Source organism: Anomaloglossus baeobatrachus, chromosome 2 (genome assembly GCF_048569485.1).
Source record: "Anomaloglossus baeobatrachus isolate aAnoBae1 chromosome 2, aAnoBae1.hap1, whole genome shotgun sequence".
NCBI lineage: Eukaryota > Metazoa > Chordata > Amphibia > Anura > Aromobatidae > Anomaloglossus > Anomaloglossus baeobatrachus.
This window is the reverse complement of record NC_134354.1, coordinates 161,466,211-161,475,588: the sequence shown is the minus strand read 5'-3', so window position 1 is coordinate 161,475,588 and position 9,378 is coordinate 161,466,211.

Below are 9,378 nucleotides of genomic sequence, written 5' to 3'. Positions count from 1 at the left end.
GCACTGACGAGAGAGAGAGAGAGGGAAAGAAAAAAAATACATGCACGTTATGTTTATTTACAATAAAAATACATACAGCTTTTAACACATTTAATTAACCCGAAAAAAATATCTGTGGATAATCCAAAGCAGGCCATGATCTGCTACAACCTCTTGAAGAGAGGGAGAACCGCGAGAGTTCCCGAGTCAGCATGCTGCCATGACTAAGGTTAACTAACGTCATTCCAGGGGCCTCTCTGCCCGCTGTCACACAGCCGGGAGACAGTGATCGTGGAAGCCTTGGAATCTGACCTCAGATACCCTCACTGCTGGCAGCACTCTCACTTATGAAGTCTAGCAGGATTCCTGAGTCCGCCCGCAAACATCGCTCAGGAATCTAACAGCAGTGCCACTTACTGAAGTACATACAGGTTTTACACACAAGAAAGCTTCCTCACTTCTCCTAACAAGCCCACGTACCCGTCTGTACATTTCAGTGCATATCACTGCTTCTGGACTCCCACAGCAGAGCCAACATAAGTTACTTGACTCCTCCGAAAAAATACAAAAAACAACATGAAAACAATAAGGCTCGGACACTACGTCAACAATAATGCCGCGCTAATGAGACTCCTGAACAAAAATGCCATCATCTGGACAAAAACAATGCATATAAACGTAGATGTCACGCTCAGGAGTCACCTCGCTCTAAAGCTATTAGATTGGATATTCACCAAAAAAATGCTGCCACAATAGACATGTCGTCTCCACATTTCTACCACAATCACAAGGTGACGCATCACAATCTGCACACCACACCACAGATTCTACCACAGCAATCCCCCCTACAGCCCCTATACATAGGGCAGGATATGCAGGTGTCAAAATAGGCAATTAGTGCAGCAAGGACCTGGGCATCTGGTAAGACCATTCCTTTTTATTTGGGAATTGAATGTTACGGTGCCCAGGTCCTTGCTGCACTAATTGCCTATTTTGACACCTGCATATCCCGCCCCATGTATAGGGGCTGTAGGGGGGATTGTGTCTGTGCTTAGCCTATTTCACCCTAGGTAAGCTATATGGTGGTTGACCATTTGGGGTTTGAGCGTACCACCTTCAGCCAAGAACGATAGTGGTGATATGAATGGGCTAATTGTAATGCCCTGTTCTCAGCATTACGGACACTATTGCTGATTACGATATTGGTTTTTATTCTCACCTATAGTGAACCTCCGTTCACTTTTTATTTGCATATTATTAAAAGTTATGTTTTATGTCTTTTTGATATTATTAGCTCCTCCTTGATTCAGCTATTTACTATTGACTCATTGACTACTCCACTACTACTACAACAGCAATATTTTACCCAAGATGAAAATACTATTAAAGAACACAGCTGTGGTGACATGACCCATGTAAGTGAAAATTGCCAAGCTTTGCATTTTGCAAATAAGATGCCTCTGGATAAAAGGTTTACCCAGTGCTGTCAGAAGGATAAAGTACATCTACCCATAATACAGTATCCGCATGTATTGACAATGTTGATGACAGGAGAACACTAATACAGCAAAAACTTCATGGACAATATTCGCACTTCAGCAGTTCTTTCACTTTTGCTTCCATGGGAGTAAGTGTTTCACCACCTCCTGCATATGGACCATACTGTTTTCGTTTTCATGGACAGATCAATCATCAAACAGGCACACTACATGCAGCTGATGAAGTACCACCTAAATTTGCACAACTTTACATACTAGATACCACCCACGCTAATGAATAGAGTTGAGCGAGGTTCGAGGTTCACCAATTTCATGTTCGAGTGATTTTGGGGGTGCTCGAGATCGAACTCGAATGCGAGCTTTATGCTAAAAGCTCGATAGCTAGAGTTACGTTCGATCAGCAAAAAGCCTAGCTAGTTACTAGCTGGCTTTTCACTGTAATAGTGTGAGTCACTCTGTGATTCACACTTATCTTATTTCAGCGTATAGTGTGCGGGGGTGGTGCATTTAGATCAGTGCTGCTGGGATAATGGCGATCGCCATTTTTTTTTTTTACCCTAAGCGCGCATGCAGTGGGGCGAGCCAGCATGTCAGCCAATCCCAAACACACACACAGCTAAGTGGTCTTTTTTGCCAGACAAGCAAGGGCATGTGTCATAGGCTGTCCATGTCACATGTCCTTGCATTATAAATATGGCCATTTTCCCTCACGGCGCCATTATCTGCTTTCTGCGTGTAGGTGACAGTCACCGCTCACGAAGCTCCTGTCGCCGCTCCGGCTGTGTACGCTATACACACAGCGCTCTACAGATTAGGGACAGAAGTTTATTTCAGCCCTTTTCAGGGCTCATTTCCTCGGGCTCAGAGCCATAGGTGACAGGCAGGTCCATAGAAACGCTGTATACAGCTTCAGATAACAGCGTCTGTGTACCTAAGCTGAGGGAATTCCTTGCTGCATTTCACCATTAGGAGGGATAGAAAGTAAGGCTTCCTTTCCTGTCCACTGACCCAGAGAACCCGGCCACTGTACCCACCTGCCCACTTTTGCTACGCTATTTTTATAGCAAACAGTTCTGAACATAAATGGCATCCAAAAAGTGGCTGCTATACTAATTTAGTGTCCCACTGGTGCCAAGCATTTTCCAGCACCTCTGCATTCAACACTCATGCACATTTTGCTATGCTATTTTTATAGCAAACAGTGCTGAACATAAGTGGCATCCAAAAAGTGGCTGCTATACTAATTTTGTGTCCCACTTGTGCCAAGCATTTTCCAGCACCTCTGCATTCAACCCTCATGCACATTTTGCTACGCTATTTTTATAGCAAACAGTGCTGAACATAAGTGGCATCCAAAAAGTGGCTGCTATACTAATTTTGTGCCCCACTTGTGCCAAGCATTTTCCAGCACCTCTGCATTCAACCCTCATGCACATTTTACTACGCTATTTTTATAGCAAACAGTGCTGAACATAAGTGGCATCCAAAAAGTGGCTGCTATACTAATTTTGTGTCCCACTTGTGCCAAGCATTTTCCAGCACCTCTTCATTCAACCCTCATGCACATTTTGCTATGCTATTTTTATAGCAAACCGTGCTGCCAGTTTTAGGGCCATAGTTGCATTGTCAGGGGTAGTCAGTGTTAGTTCTTCAGCTGTCAATAAAGCTAGACCACCTCTGCAATCTACACCACTTCTCAATTTTTTCTATCACATTTTAAGTGGCTAATCTTGTCACTAAGAAAATAATTGGCAAAAGGACAGATGCTGGTGGAAAGGGGAACAGGCGTGTTGGAAAAGGAAAAAAATGTGTCCGTGGGGAAGGTGGCAAAGCTACATTAACATCTGCTGAAGATAAGCCATCTTCCAGCAAAAGTAAGATGTCTACTACTCTCCGTGGACAATCTGATGTGCTCCCTTTTTTACGGACCCGAACAACTGTAAGAAAGATAGATGATGCACAAAAAAAGAACATGCTTGAATGGAGCTCAAGTGCTCCAACAAGTGCCCTCTCCTCCACCTCAACTAACACATCACAAAAAAAACTGTCCTCTGAGTTGTCATCCCAATCACACTTGCTTTCTCCCAGCTATCAAGTCTCCACCCGCCCTGCACAGTATGGTGTACCAGAGATAGCTGAGTCTGCAGAGCTGTTCAGTCACACTATAGCCTGTGAATCAGAGGTCTGCTCCCAAGCTATAGTGAGTACAGACCAGGAAATGGTCTACAGTAATGCCAAGAAGCTTTGTGACTCAGATTCAGGCCCTGATGACCAAGTTTATGAGCATAATGTAGACCCTCATTCACAAACTGTAACATCTGTTGGTGTAGACAATGAGGAACATACTGATGATGATGAGACGCAGATACCAGATTGAGATGACAACTTAAATGTTCGGTCAGGGCAAGAAGAGGCTAGGTCTGAGGGCGAGGGAAGTGAAAACACAACGCTTGATGATGAAGTTCTAGATCCCAATTACTGTCAACCCACAGTCAGGCACTTGGAGGTCAACAGAGGTGGTGGAGGAGGATGCAACTGACGACGAAGTTACCTTGCACCTTCCTGGACAGAGGAGGAGTACTGGTAGCACGTCTACAACTGCATCCTCAGCCACCACTCTGCCTCTGAGCACAAGTCGGGGTGGCTCTGCTGGTCGCATGTCCTCTAAGCCTTGCCTAGCCTGGTACTTTTTTGACCTTGCAAAGGATCACCCAAATCATGTGATCTGTAAAATTTGTCGGGAATCTGTTCGTAGAGGCCAAAACCTCAGCAGTTTGACAACTTCTTCCATGAATCGTCACATAAATAAATATCATGTGTCCCAGTGGGAAGCTCACCGTGCTGCAATGCGGCCTAGCGGAGCGGACCATCCACCGCCTGCCCCTTCCAGTGCATCCGCGCGCTCTTCATCTTTTAGGACTGTGGTGACAGCTGTCACACCTGGTTTTCCATGCACAACTTCCACCACTGTAACCGCAACAGGCAGTTTGCTTGGTAGGTCGTCAGTTGGTTTGGAAAGGGAAACAAGTGCGTGTGTACAGCTCTCTCAGACATCGATAGCACCAATGTTGGATGAAGGCAACATCATGTCTACAAGAAAAAACAAAAAGCCAGCACTAAATGTGCACTTCAGCACTAAAAATTACAAACTGTACTTATAAAATTTTTTTCAGAATTTTGGCAAAAAATTGCAATTTCTTGAGCTACCTCGCCACGTCACGGCAAATCTCATTTGAGGCAGTCCTACACTAAAATATTTTTATAAAATCTGCCATACGGCCTCACATATGAATAGTAGAACTGCTCTTAGCAGCACTCACCTGGTCTATTTCAATCCCGTACACATGACGGAGTCATGGCTGTGGGCGGGACAGGTCCAAGCAAATGCTGCATGAAGTAAATAGCCTGTGGACAAGGCCTGATGACTGAATGTGAACAGTCACCAACCGCCAAAATCTAGACAGGTGGAATACATCCCAAATTGGGGTGCATAGCAAGGTGGGGGTCAGCCACCGACCAACTCAATGAAGAAAAAAACAAAAGCCAGCACTAAATGTGCACGTCAGCACAAAAAATTCCAAACTGTACGTAATATAAAAATTTTGAGATTTTTGGCAAAAAATTGCATTTTTCCAGGGACACCATACTCACCACCATCTACACACAGCAGCCAGATCTCTGTCCCTCAGATGTGGACAAATAAAAGGCTATTTCCTGTGACCCATGACAAAGCTAAGAGGTTGACTTTATTCCTCTGTAAGCTCTTGGCTACTGAAATGCTGCCTTTCCGCCTGGTGGACACACAGGATTTTAGAGACCTTATGTCTGTCGCTGTGCCCCAGTACCAGATGCCCAGTCGCCACTACTTCTCTAAGAAAGGTGTGCCTGTGCTACACCAGCATATCGCACACAACATCACCGCTTCCTTGAGAAACTGTGTGTGTGAACGGGTGCATTTCACCACTGATACTTGGACCAGTAAGCATGGACAGGGACGTTACATGTCGCTGACTGGGCACTGGGTAACTATGGTGATAGATGGTAAAGGGTCTGCTGCACAAGTCTTGCCGTCCCCACGACTTGTGTGTCAATCCTCTGTCTGTCCAAGTTCCTCCACTGCTTCTGCCTCCTCCACCTCATCTGGGTCCTCCACCTCCGCCCCAAGCCTGCCTGGTCAGGCCACCAGCGTTGTAACTGCGCAGAAGGAATCACGCACCCCTCATTACTATGCTGGCAGCAGAGCGCAACGTCATCAGGCGGTCTTTATCTTGAAATGTCTTGAAAATAAGAGTCCCATAGAGGCAGCTCTGGAGACTGAGTTTGGTAAATGGTTGTCTCCACTCAACCTGCAGCCTGGTAAGGCCGTGTGCAACAATGCTGCAAACCTTGGTGCGGCCCTTCGCCTGGGCAAGGTGACACACATGCCTTGTATGGCTCACATGTTGAACCTTGTTGTCCAGCAATTTTTATCACACTATCCCGGCCTAGATGGCCTTCTGAACAGGGCACGAAAACTGTCTGCTCACTTCCGCCGTTCAACCACCGCAGCTGAGTGACTTGTATCGCTCCAGAAGTCTTTCGGCCTGCCGGTTCATCGCCTGAAATGCGATGTGCCGACACGCTGGAATTCGACTCTCCACGTGTTACAGCGACTGTGTCAGCACCGCCGAGCCCTGGTGCAATACGTCATGACGTATAGTCTGGGCCAACGAGATGCAGAGGTGGGGAAGATCACCCTGATGGAGTGGTCTCAGATCAAGGACCTATGCACCCTTCTGCACAGTTTCGACATGGCGACGAATAAGTTTAGCGCTGACAATGCCATTATCAGCATGACAATTGCAGTCATTTACATGCTAGAGCACAAGCTAAACACTATTCGGAGTCAGGGGGTGGGACAACAGGAAGGGGAGGAACTACAGGAAGATTCATATGCGGAAGAGACAACAACATCACCAAGGTCCAGACGTTCATCATCACCAAGGCGGCAGGCATGGGACCATGGGGGACAGGGATCAACAAGGGCGCATGGTAGCAGGTGAAATGTTGAGGTAGGTGCAGGAGAACATGAAGAAATGGAGGATGAACTGTCCAGGACATGGAAGACTCAGCGGATGAGGGAGACCTTGGTCAAATTTCAGTTGAAAGAGGTTGGGGGGAGATGTCAGAGGAAGAAAAAACGGTTAGCACCTCTATGCCACAAACACAGCGTGGACTTGGTCCGCATGGCTGCGCCAGACACATGAGCGCCTTCTTGCTGCACTAACTCCAACATGACCCTCGTATTGTCAAAATTAGAAGTGATGATGACTACTGGCTTGCAACACTATTAGATCCCCGGTACAAGTTAAAATTTTGTGACATAATTCCAGCCATAGAAAGGGACGCATGTATGCAGGAGTATCAGCAGAAGCTGTTACTCGATCTTAGCTTGGCTTTTCCACCAAACACCCGTGGTGCACGGAGTGAATCTCCAAGTTGTAACTCGACAAACATGGGACGGTCTCGTCATCTTCAACAGTCTACCCGTACCAGCAGCACCGTATCTGGTGCTGGTAACAGCAATTTTATTGAATCTTTTCATAATTTTTTTAGACCATCCTTTGCAAGGCCACCAGAGACAACACGTCTGATGCATAGTCAACGGCTGGAGAGGATGATACAGGAGTATCTCCAAATGAACATCGATGCCATGACTTTGCAAATGGAGCCTTGCTCATTTTGGTCTTCAAATCTTGAAAAATGGCCAGAGCTGTCCACTTACGCCTTGGAGATCTTGTCGTGTCCAGCTGCCAGCGTTGTCTCTGAACGTGTCTTCAGTGCTGCTGGGTGTGTGCTGACAGATAAGCGCACGCGTCTGTCCAGTGACAATGTGGACAGACTAACGTTCATCAAAATGAATGTCATGGATCCACAAGGAATTTACTACCCCTGTGTCATCCTGGGGAGAGTAAATGTTTGTGTATTTTGAAAGTGCTTGATGCAAATCTACCTGTGAAGTGTACAACTGGGGCACAAGTGCTGCCACTGGAGGGGTGGGTGTCTGTGTGGCCCAATTTTTGGAAAAAAGGGAGACTCCGCTTGGAGTAACCCTTGCTTACAGTGTTTCTAAAAATGATCCAAGATGAACAGATCTGGGATCAGGAAAAACTTTGCTACCTACCCTGGTGTCATCCTGGGAACGATTAAGAATGGCGTATTTTTGATTGTGCTTGATGCAAATCTACCTGTGAAGTGTACAACTGGGGCACAAGTGCTGCCACTGAAGGGGTGTCTGTGTGGCCCAATTTTTGGAAAAAAGGGAGACTCCGCTTGGAGTAACCCTTGCTTGCTGTGTTTCTAAAAATTATCCAAGATGTACAGATCTGGGATCAGGAAAGACTTTGCTACCTACCCCGGTGCCATCCTGGGGACAGCTTAGGCTGACGTAGTTTTGAATGTGGTTGATGCAAATCTATCTGTGAAGTGTACAACTGGGGCACAAGTGCTGCCACTGAAGGAGTGGGTGTCTGTGTGGCCCAATTTTTGGAAAAAAGGGAGACTCCGCTTGGAGTAACCCTTGCGATGTTATACATGATTTTAGAAGGGCATGCCATGCCTATATCTGTGTCTCCTCCTCTTTTTCCTTGTCTAGCTCTTCTGTTTTTGCATGAGAATTTGTTCTTGTCACTTTCCTATGTGTTTGTGTTGTATTGTGAGTTGTTTGTCACCTTTTGGACACCTTTGAGGGTGTTTTCTAGGTGTTTTTATGTGTTTGTGATTGCCTCCCATTGTTTCCTATGGGTTCGAGTGGTTCACTGAACCGAACTCGAACGAGACCTCCGTTCGTTCGGCGAACCGAACTCGAGCCGAACCACGACCGGTTCACTCATCTCTAGCTATGACAATCTTTCCCTACAAGCTGAAGAATACTTTACTGATTGACTCCTTTCTGCAGTGCTAAGCAAATACAGGTCAGTGACTACATTGCAAGCTTGCCAATTGCTGCCTAAGCAATGTATACCAAGCAATGAATGGGGGTGATAGTAACGGTTAGGAAAGTCTTTTATGATCATGACGCCACCTGTGGTACACGGCCAGGGATGGGCCGCTGCTGCGAGTGCTGCTCTCCGGGGCTGTTGGTGAGGGTCGCAGCTGGGATGGTGTTGCTCCCCAGAGGTGGAGCGGGATTATCCTGGGTAGGATGATGGAGGATGGACGGGGGTGCTGGCAGTCCCCGTTGGCGCTGCAGCGCTGGGCTAAGTATCGGATCCCCGTGGCGTGAAGCACTTGGGGATCCCGGTGTCAGTAAAGTGTCCCGTTCTGTATGCTGATAGCGCGGTTCCCAAGTGGGGCTGGTCGAGGTCCTCAGCCCCGGATCCTATATGCTGTTTGGCTGCAGACTCGGTGGGACAGGTCTGGTGACTTTTCTAGCCATTCCCGCGACCTTTGCAGAGTTGGTAGACAGCATGAAGTATGCCTGCCCTAGGGTTCTGTACCTCAACAGCGCCGGTCCTGTGAAAGCAGCCACCTGCTTCTCCACAGCGACCGTGTTGAACGCTTTGGCCCACAGAGCCGCTTGCTGCACGTCCACTCTACTCTGTGTCTGAAGCTGTTCTCTCGTTTTTTTGTAGTTGTGTGTGTGTGTTCCAAGCTGTTGCCCCAAGCCGCTGCCACCGGCTGGTTCACTACTCTCACTAGGTCAACCTGCTTTTACCACTGTGTGCTCCTGACTCCCCTGATGGTTGCTTCTCCCTGACCTTGAGTCCTCGGTTCCAGTGGATTGGGAGCCCCTGGTGCGGTGGCGTCCTGTAAACCCAACCGTTGTAGTGACCCCTTACTGGGACTCGATCCTGGCCTGGTCCCCATTGGGGAGGGCAACCCACTGTTATGCGGGCTTTACACGCTACAATAAATCTTA